The following is an 11,410-nucleotide window of genomic DNA, read 5'->3' as shown; positions in this document are numbered from 1 at the left end:
GATATACAGCTCTGAGAGAGCCTGGAGCTTTCAGAACATTTACAGCTGCTGTAACAGTGCAAATGGAGCAAGTATGAACATACGAGCAAACAACAGCTCTTAGCAGGCTAAGCCAGGAGGGATGAAGCAGAAGACATGAAAGAACAACGTAACACCCCTCAGAGGAGGTCCAAGGATCTGTGGAACCTCGATGTCACGGTGCACACACACGAGGAACACGGGAACGAAGGAGCGAGGAACTGGGGATCGGGAGCCCTGCCTGGGCGGAACTGGGGATCGGGAGTCCTTCCTTGGCGGAACTGGGGGTCGGGAGCCCTCCCTGGGCTTAACTGGGGATCGGGAGCCCTGCCTGGGCGGAGCTGGGGATTGGGAGCCCTTCCTGGGCGGAACTGGGGGTCGGGAGCCCTCCCTGGGCTTAACTGGGGATCGGGAGCCCTGCCTGGGCGGAGCTGGGGATTGGGAGCCCTTCCTGGGCGGAACTGGGGGTCGGGAGCCCTCCCTGGGCTTAACTGGGGATCGGGAGCCCTGCCTGGGCGGAGCTGGGGATTGGGAGCCCTTCCTGGGCGGAACTGGGGGTCGGGAGCCCTCCCTGGGCTTAACTGGGGATCGGGAGCCCTGCCTGGGCGGAGCTGGGGATTGGGAGCCCTTCCTGGGCGGAACTGGGGGTCGGGAGCCCTCCCTGGGCTTAACTGGGGATCGGGAGCCCTGCCTGGGCGGAGCTGGGGATTGGGAGCCCTTCCTGGGCGGAACTGGGGGTCGGGAGCCCTCCCTGGGCTTAACTGGGGATCGGGAGCCCTGCCTGGGCGGAGCTGGGGATTGGGAGCCCTTCCTGGGCGGAACTGGGGGTCGGGAGCCCTCCCTGGGCTTAACTGGGGATCGGGAGCCCTGCCTGGGCGGAGCTGGGGATTGGGAGCCCTTCCTGGGCGGAACTGGGGGTCGGGAGCCCTCCCTGGGCTTAACTGGGGATCGGGAGCCCTGCCTGGGCGGAGCTGGGGATTGGGAGCCCTTCCTGGGCGGAACTGGGGGTCGGGAGCCCTCCCTGGGCTTAACTGGGGATCGGGAGCCCTGCCTGTGCGGAAACGGGGATCGGGAGCCCTTCCTGGGCGGAACGGGAGCCCTTCCTGGGCAGAACTGGGGTTCGGGAGCCCTTCCTGAGCGGAACTGGGGATCGGGAGCCCCGTCTGGCGGGCTTGCCACATTAATGTCCGGTGGGCTTGCCATATGCGTGGCCAGCGGGCTGGAGATAGCCCTGGCTGACAGGCCTCCCATCGGCCTGGTCAGCGGGCTGGAGATAGCCCCGGCTGGCGGGCTTGGCATAGGAACCGCCGGGCGGGCTTGCCACATTAATGTCCGGAAGGCTTGCCATATGCGGGGCCAGCGAACTTGCCTTGGCGCGACTGGTTCTGAGCGTCCGGCAGGCTTGTCTTCGGCGAGGCCAGCGGGCTGGAAATAGCCCCGGCTGACGGGCTTGACATCGGCCCGGTCAGCGGGCTGGGGGAGAAAAAGGAAAACAAAAGACTGTTCAAAAAACGGAAATAAAACACGGGAGAAGGAGCGCCGCTTACTGTTTATGGTCAGTCGTTCTGTCACGGTGCACACACACGAGGAACACGGGAACGAAGGAGCGAGGAGACACGGAGTAGAATAAATCAAAAGGGTTTTATTAACAAAGGCTGGGGATCACAGGACTCGACACATCAGGATGACGTTCAACGACTGACAAAGGACAAGAACTAGAACACACTTTAAATACACAGGAACTGATGAGGGGAAGACAAGGGACACCTGGAACTAATGACAATTAACATTGGAAACACCTGGGAACAATGAATTCAAAACACGAGACAGAGAAACTGGAAGACGGAGCACATAGGGAGCAAAGACACACACAAAACCTGGCCCAGAGTCTGACACTCGACAGAGAAAAAGAGTGAGAGTGATGCTTCTAATCTGCAAAACATCAGATTTCATGGTCATAAACAAGGGTAGATCAAGGGTAGATTTGTTAGGACAGAAAGATGGCAAGAAGACATTTTATAGCTGCTATACAGGGCTGTGTATCATGTTAGCAGGGTTTTGTGGAGCTCACATAAAAAAATTCAGTGACAGCGGATTTTCCTTGGCCTTTTTAAATTGCTTTTCCTTATTTCATCCAGATAATTTATGGACCACATGGGAGTAAAAAAGGAATCTTCACAGTATAGAACAGCGTTTTTCCATATGCATTAATTCGGAACTGATGGCATAGATTCAGCAAGGACCTGGAATGATTTCTCCAATATTCTGGTCCATATTGACATGATAGCAGATTTGTCAGCTGTGCATCCATGATGTGAATCTCCTGTTCCACCTCATCCCAGTGGTGATCCACTGGATTGAGATCTCGTAATGGTGGAGGCCATTGAGTATAGTGAACCCAGTGTTATGTTCAAGAAACTAATTTGATATCATTTGAGCTTCACGACAGTTTGATCTTGCGGTGCATTATCCTGCTGGAAGTAGCCATCACAAGATGGGTAAACTGTGTGATAAAGGGATGGATTTTAAACAATGCTCGATTGATATTAAGAGGCCCAAAGTGTGCCAAGAAAATATCCCCCACAAGCGGCCTGAACTACTGATAAGGCAGGATAGATCCATGCTTTCATGTTGTTTATGCTAAATTCTGACCCTATACCATCTGAATGTTGCAGCAGAAATCGAGACTAATCAGACAGACAACCTTTTTCCAAACTTTTATCTCATTTTGGTGAGCCTGTGCAAATTGTATCCTCGGTTTCCTGTTGTTAGCTGATAGAAGTGGCACTCGATATGGTCTTAGCCCATCTGCTTCAAGGTTCGCAGTGTTGTGCGTTCAGAGATGCTCTTCTGCATTCCTCAGTTGTAATGAGTGATCATTTTTTGAGTTACTGTTATCTTTCTCTCAGTTCGAACCAGTCGGACCATTCACGTCTGACCTCTGGCATCAATAAGGCGTTTTTGCCAACAGAAATGCTGCTCAGTCAATATTTTCTCTTTTTTGGCCCATTCTCCGTAAACCCTAGAGATGGTCATGCATAAAAAACTCCCATTAGATATCAACAAGGCATTTTTGTCCACACAACTGCCACTCACTGGATATTTTCTCTTTTTCGGGCCATTCTCTGTAAACCCTAGAGATGGTTGTGCGTGAAAATCCCAGTAGATCAGCAGTTTCTGAAATACTCAGACCAGCCCGTCTGGCACCAACAATCATGCCACGTTCACAGTCACTTAAATCACCTTTCTTCCCCATTCAGATGCTCGGTTTGAACTTCAGCAGATCATCTTGACCATGTCTACATGCCTAAATGCTACCATGTGATTGGCTGATTAGATGTTTATGTTAAGGAGCAGTTGAACAGGTGTACCTAAAAAAGTGGCCAGTGAATGTATACTGTTTGGATACTTCTCTGCAGAATCATGGAGTACAGTAGTTCCTCAACTGGAATTGTGCAAGATTATTATTATTTTTTTTTCTCTTGAAACAATATATGGACTGGCCTCAACTGAAGCATGTACAATTAACAACCTTGCAATTCACAGTAGGTCTTATTTTTAACGTTTTTAATTGTTATTGTTAAACATCCATTCACATACAGAGAAAATTAATTGGATTTGTACTGCTGGAACCACTGAAACAATTTATTGAAATTACAACTATGAGAACATCAGTACATGACTGCTCATATTTAAATGACACTGGCTGCTCCATATTGAGGGATTTGTACCATTCTGACAAAAAACGGTGTGAACTATGTCAATACAAGGACACTGTAGTTGAAATGGCAAGTAACACATTAAATTAAACATGAGATACAACTATTTACAACTTCAAAAAAAATAATTAGTTTTACAGTGTAAAAATCATGTACATGCAATATTCTTCAAGGTTCAGCAACAAATGTGAGGTTGGAGAGAGGGTGGAAAATGGTAATGTTAAACTACATTTAGTGCAGAAAACCTTAGCAAACATTATAAGTGGACTTCAGGGAAAGCACAGATTATGGCCTTTTAAAGCTACTTTTGAGAAGCACAGTGGCAGAGCAGAACATGCTCTCCAGACATGTCTGCTAATTATTCCTCAGTCAGAACCACTCATGCTGCACCGCTGCACACCATGTACAGTATTTAAAGCTGAAGGCACATGAATTACTAGTGGCGTAGTACAGAAATGAACTGACATACCTCCTTAGGGTGCTGACAGCTATTTCTGTTCATGACAATGTTGCATAATGGAGTATAATGCAAGAGCCCCGATTTTCTTCAGATCTCCCCTTGCAGTACAGGAAGAATTCACTTCATGTTTTATATATATATATATATATAACATGATATATAATGGGGTCTTTCACAGATAGGTCAAAGAAATCTAGTGCAGAGATCCAGTGCAATGAAAAGATGCCCTTTGAAAAACTGACAGGAATGCTAGGATGTCATCATTCCCACAGAAAGAAAAAATGTAGATATAAATCTTTATTTCATACATTCAGATGACAGCTCAAGAGTAACATCTGAAGAAATCGTTTAACTTGAAGGGTATTGGAGAGCCTGGGAAAATCTTTGCATGTTTTTAGTACCATTAATTCATTTGAAGGTAGAATTAAGTAATGACACTTTAAGTCAAAAGTAAGCAACCTATGGCAGGTCTCCCTGAAAACCACCTGAATTTCACATGTTTTCCACATGTGATCACATGTAGACAATGTCACCACATGTTGCAACATAATAGAGCACATGTGGCACATGTGGGAATAATGTTACCAACATGTGGATCACACATTAAACAAATTCTGTGCATTTTCAGCTTCACTGTACCCTGGTGTTATGTTGTCTTTTAGTTTGTTCCCATTTCTTGTTTCCCGTCCTGTGGTTGTAGTCCCTTGTAGCTTTCTCTGTTAATTAGTTGGCATATTCTGTAGTTGCAAAGTTACTTGTAGTTAGTAAAATATCTAACGTGGACTATCGAAACAAAGTATTACCAAAGTATTGTTTCTCAAGTTATGAATATAGAATTTATCAATTATACTTTAGTGGTACATACTCCTCATGATTCAGTAATAAACAATGTTCAGTAATAAGTGTTCACTTATGATGATACACCTTGTTATTAGCTTGTACTTATAACTGTTGATCAGTTAGGTAGCATAATAACTAATACATACACACATGCACACACATGCACACATATATATATATATATATATATATATATACACATAATAAAATTATAAACGCAACACTTTTGTTTTTACCCCATTTTTAATGAGCTGAACTCAAAGATATAAGACATATATATATATTTCAGGGTTTTTTCCTCTGAGTTCCACAAAATATTGGATGAGAAAAAAACAATTGTAGTACAAAAATAAAACTATTCAAATATTACAAAATATAACGTTAACTCACTCATTTTTCTAAAGAAACATTGTCCAACAGTGACATCAGCAGGTAAAGTTACAGCAGGAGTCTGCATCTCTCTTGTCTCCCCTGAGCCCACTGAGGCTTAACAGAGACCCTAAAGCGTGCAGTGAGTATGCACCTCTCTCGCCTCCCCTGAGCCCATTGAGTTTTAACAGACCCCATAAAGCATGAGGTGAGTTTGGTGGGGGGTAATTGAGAATGAATGGGGGAAAGTCACATGAGAGGAGGCAATGCCAGTACCACTTACAGTACCACTCTACTGTATGTATTTCATCAAAATGCAAAAGTGTTTTTTTCTCATACTTTTGTTCAGTCAGTTCATCAGCGTTTTCGACATTTTCTGTTTTCTGTCAGAACAACAAAGCAAATTATTGCATTGTTCTGGTCGGGAGGTCTTCACCTCATAGAAGACAATACATGAGTAATACGGTACTTAGTGTCTTTCATTCCAACAAAAGAAAAATTTCTGGAATCTGCATCTAAAATAGCATTTAGATGTATTTACACAGTTTATGTATCTCAGAGGGGACATGGATGCATTCAAACTGCAGTTAAGGATGCATAAATAGGCCAAATGACTTGTTTTTAACATAAAATGTTGAATACTGATATTTGAAATAATTTAAAACATGAAAAAAACTGTCGAAACGTGAAATTAAAACCGCCAGTAGGTGGCAACAAGTGACTGTTAATGAGTGAGTCATTGAGATTCAACCGATTCATTAAAACAACTGACTCATTCAGAAACAAAGCATTTGACTGTGTTAATTAGTGAATCACTGAATAATTTATTCAACCGATTCGGTCAAAAAGATGATTCATTCAATAGGTAAACAGTAAACACCGTCCGTTGCTCAGAGACGCAAAACAGTGCTGTGATCTTTGTTTGGAACTATTTTCGTTAGGCTAATTGAGCAAAAAACAAGCAATATTATGTCTAAAATGTAAGTCACTTATTGCTTTACTGAACTTGTATAAACTAATTATTAAATGTGCTCATGCTAATATATGCAGAAAAACGGTACTCTTTGTGTGATATAGATTAATTTAACTATATTAAATTATATAAATATAAAAAGCATACAGAAGCATTTTTGCCGTCTACAATTTAGAATGCCTGGAATTTTGAGTATTAATAGATTAATAAATCAACGTGCATGCAGTCTGTGTGTGATTTGGTGATATAGCCTACACTATCATGTCCGATCGGCGATCGCACATCATTACAACAACACTTACCATATTATCGCAGACGATGCTGTATCGCACACCCCAGACTCGATTTGAGTGGAAAATGAATCATCCGCGGTTGTGTGCGCACTGTTTGCACATGAGTCTAACTTGCAAATGCCAGATCACTGATTCGTCAAACCTGCTTTCCTGCAGTCCGTGTTCTTCTGACTTCTGACTATTTTGTTGTAAGTAACGAATATGCTTCGGGGAAATGTATAGAAGTAAAAGTATACATTTTAATTAGGAAATGTAGTGGAGTAAAAGTAAAAGTTGGCTGAAATATAAAAACTCAAGTAAAGTACAGATTCTCCCAAAAAACACTTAAGTACTGTAACGAAGTATTATTATTACATTACACCACTGCTTTTGAGCTTTATGAGAGTCATGTTTTGTGTAGTGTTTTCAATCTTGAATCTTCTAAAATCTTGATCTTTCCTGGGTGAGCCGGAGTGAAATGAGCAAATATATTCTCATAAATGCAGTCCTTCACAACAGACCAACAGAATTTTTGCCAAATAACAAATAAAAATTTGTTTTGTTTTTCACCATTTTTTTAATTTCTCATTTTGTGGTCTCAACAAGAAAGGCCATATGGCATTAGAGTAAATAATGACTGAATGTTCATTTTTGGGTGAACTATGTTAGCTTAGCATCAGTCTGTGTAAGATTATTTGTCAAAAATAATTTTAAATTGAAAAAAAAAAATCATTGATGGGTTTAAAAAATAATTAAATTGAACACTACTATTTTGGACACCATGGATTTTTTTGTGATTTTATGTCTCTTTCATTCATTAATTTAGAACAAGTCTGATGAGTTTGGAGATGTTACCGTGGCACTCCTTACAGTCATCATTGACAATGACACAAATCCAGTTCATTACCAACCTGTAAAAATATCATGTCATCTGAATATGAAATATGACTGAAGTTGATAGGTCTAAATGAGTGAGTGACGAGTGACGTGACATGTGGGAATTAGTGCTCATACTAGGAATTAGTGCTCTGCATTTAACCCATGCACACACACCGTGAACACACACCCGGAGCAGTGGGCAGCCATTTTATGCTGCGGCACCCGGGGAGCAGTTGGGGGCTGAGTGCCTTGCTCAAGGGCACCTCAGTCGTGGTATTGAAGGTGGGAGAGAGCGCTGTACATTCACTCCCCCCACCTACAATCCCTGCCGTTACGAGACTCGAACCCACAACCTTTGGGTTACGAGTCCGACTCTCTAACCATTAGGCCACAACTTCCCCCAAATACAACAAAATTACAGAAGAGACTAATAAATATTGAGTTAATTGTACTTAATGGTGCCTCTCTATGTACTTCTATCAACTTCAAGTTCTATCAACTTCATGCCATGGGAACGGTGATTGAAAACATTGAGTCACATTTTATTATTTTTTTTATTTATGAACAAATCTGAAATGGTGCATTCCCAGTTATTAAGATTTCTATAAAAAATGCTTTATTAGGCTGTAGTTATTAATTTTTAATTCTTCATAATATGAATAGTGTATAACAGGGATCCTCAAATCTGGCCCACGAGATACACTTTCCTGCAGAGTTTCGCTCGAACCCTAATCAAACACACCTGAGCATGTTAATAAATGTCTTCAGGATCATTAGAAAATCACAGGCAGGTGAGTTTGGTCAGGGTTGGAGCTAAACTCTGCAGCGCATTGGACCTCCAGGGCAAGATTTGAGGAACCCTGGTGTATAAGGATTGCTCAATTCACCTTAATGGAATTTTACTGTACAATTGAGATCTTAAACAGGATTAAATATTTTTTGAGTGTATATTGTGTATGAGTGAAATATTGACCAGATGCAGAGTTTTTAAACCATGCAAGTCTACTAACAAACACAGGATTGCAACACAAGCAGGTTTATGATACATGTGTTTCACATGTGATCACACGGGAATATATGGGATTCACATGAAAATGCATATGTTTCCCATGTGCAAAACACGCGTTTCACATGTGTTCAAAATATTTCACACATGACATTTCACATGTACATGTGGCCACATGTTTTTGCACATGAAATTTATGTCTTTTTTTTCTGTAGTTCACCCAAAAAAATACAATTTGCTGTTTAATTAACTCACCCTCAGACCATTCAAGATGTAGGTGACTTTTTACTTCAGTAGGACAGTAAGGAAGATGTTTAGCTGAAACCGTGGTCCTTGATGATTTATAAAATGCAAGTCAGAGGCTACCGTTACTTGAGAGTCAAAAAATGGATAACACTTTATAATAACTTTCATTAATAAATCATGAACAGACATTATATAATGCTTTATGGATCATTAGTTAATATATATTCAAAGAGTTAGAAACGTGATAATGTGATTGTTGATGTTTGCTAATAAACTTATTAAACAAACAAATTATTTCATATAAGTTAAAATGCTTACAAATATCATTAAACTTTCAATTCCATATGATCAAGCACTTTTTGAAAATCTAGAAATGATTTTTACAAATGTTATAAAATGATTAAAAGCTTGTGTTAATGCAAACACTTTTGCTGCTATTGAGGTGTGAAACGGGTAAGGTTAGGGACAGGTTTGGTGGCATGGGTAGGTTTAAGGGTTGGTTAAAGGGTCAACAGTGTACAGAGGTCAATTTGATTATAAGGGAATACAGTTCAATCTGTTTATATTATATTGTTTTGATAAAAACAAGTTTTTTTTTTTTATGAAAAGTATTTTCTTTAAAAAAAAATTCTCCTGTTTATTTATGATTCAAGGAATGTCCTGTTTAATGATATTCTGAATGTCACGGTTCTGCTGGTGTGCCCTAGTTGGCCACCATATGTCACTGTGTGTTTTGCTGAGCACATGGCTTGTTGTTTGTTGTTGGTGCCATGTGCTCTCCTGTCTTTTGTCTGACCCCGCCCTTCTTGTTATCTCATTATTGTTTTAGTTACTCCACCTGTGTCTCGCTCTTTACCCTCCTCGTTTGTCTCCCTATTTATTCTCTTTGTGTCTGCAGTCCTGTGCTTGTTCGTTGTTTTATGCCGGTTAGGATTTGTTGTGTATGGTGTGTTTATCTTGCCTTGCCTTGCCTTGCTCTGCTGTGCCCTGTCCTGGCCTGCCTGCCTGTTTTTCCCCCTCGGGGTGATTTTTGTTTGTTTTGTTTGTTTGTTTGTTTTTTCATTAATAAATGCCCATTTCATCCTGCATTTGAGTCCTTGATTAATCTCTCTCCAGTTGCCTGACAGAACGAACAAGCCAAGATGAGGACTCAGCAGATGAAGGGCTCAATCCAGCTACCAGCAACCCCCTCTATTAGCACATGCTCCAAGTAGCATCATTAAGTTTCCTCCGTCAGCGGGGGACTGACTTGAGGGAATTTGCGATGAAGTTCAGGAGTGCTGTAGAGGGGCTGGACTACAACGATGTGGCTCTCAAGGACCTTCTGAATTATGCCCTTGATGAGCTCCTCAATTGGTGGAGGATGAGAGGGCTGGATCACCTGACGTTTGTGGGGTTCGTCAACTATCTAGCTCGTCAGGGGAACCCTCCAGCCGAGGAGGATGCAGCACCCCAAGTGGCAGCCGAGGAGGCTGCAGAGCCCCCAGAGGTGGCCGATGATACTGCAGCACCTTGCTGTCGTAAGCGAAGGAGGTGGAAGAGGAAGGCTCCCTCTGCCCCACATGGCCTGGAGGCCATCCCAGCGCCGCCCAAGCTCCTTGCCGCTGCCACGAAGGCCATCACAGAGCAGCCCACTCTCACTGCTTCTGCCACGAAGGCCGTCGTTGAGCAGCCCGCTCTCCTTGTCTCAGCCGTGGAGGCCGCTACAGAGCCACCCGATTTCACTGCTGCTGCCATCGTCAAGAAGGCTGTCTTCGCCTTTCACCTCAGGGATGTTTTGTGGGCATGGGCCGCTTCAGAGTTTGCTCTGACCTCCCAGGAGCCTTCAGAGTCCACTCAAAAACCTGCTCCAGTCCAGGAGCCTTCAGAATCCACTCCAGAGCCTGATCTAGCCCAGGAGCTCTCAGAATCCGCTCAAGAACCTGCTCCAGTCCAGGAGCCTTCAGAGTCCACTCCAGAGCCTACCCCGGCCCATGGATCTGCTCAGCCATGGTGGTCAGGAGCTCTGCCTGCGCTGCCGTGGTGGTCTGCAGTGCCACCGTGGTGGTCTTCAGCCCCACCTGCACCAATGTGGTGGTCTCCAGCTCCACCTGATCCACCATTAGGGTTGGGTATCGTTTGGGTTTTTTTCGATACCGGTGCCAAATCGATACTTTTAAAACGGTTCCGGTGCCTAAACGGTGCCTGAATCAATACTTATTAAAAACTAAATAAATAAAAAATTCCCCCAAAAAATGATGGATTGGCCATTAGAATAGAAATAGAATAGAGAGTGCAAATGTTAGAGGGTCAAGTTTTTTTAATTAAAAAAAACAAGCAGATAAAATTAGAAGTAGCATTAGAATAGAGAGTGCTAGAGCTAGAGGGTCAAATGAAGATGAAAGAGATGTGTTTTCAGCTGTTTCTTGAAAATATTAAGGACTCAGCTGCTTGGATTGAGCTGGGCAGGTCATTCCACCAGGAGGGAACAGTTAATGTATAAAACCATGAAAGTTTTATCATAGGTAGAATGCAAAATGTTTCAATACAAGCATTTCAGTCAAATGTAATTTATGCAATATTTCAAACCTTTAACCCACTTGGGAAAATCAACCCATGGCAACAGTTTAAAAGTAGCCCAATTCTGTG

At 42.8% G+C, this 11,410-nt stretch overlaps 1 long non-coding RNA gene across 1 annotated transcript; it reads left to right on the top strand.

The window, feature by feature from the left end:
• The first annotated feature begins 1,089 nt into the window (after positions 1-1,089).
• LOC107666646 (uncharacterized) lies at positions 1,090-10,080 on the top strand. The gene is made up of 3 exons (XR_001631702.1): positions 1,090-1,179; positions 9,681-9,684; positions 10,071-10,080. It is a non-coding gene; the product is annotated as an uncharacterized LOC107666646 (long non-coding RNA).
• Positions 10,081-11,410: the final 1,330 nt, after the last annotated feature.

The sequence above is a fragment of the Sinocyclocheilus anshuiensis genome, unplaced genomic scaffold (assembly GCF_001515605.1).
Source record: "Sinocyclocheilus anshuiensis isolate Anshui unplaced genomic scaffold, SAMN03320099.WGS_v1.1 scaffold201, whole genome shotgun sequence".
NCBI lineage: Eukaryota > Metazoa > Chordata > Actinopteri > Cypriniformes > Cyprinidae > Sinocyclocheilus > Sinocyclocheilus anshuiensis.
The sequence above is the reverse complement of the archived record's forward strand: the minus strand, read 5'-3'. Positions and strand labels throughout refer to the sequence as shown.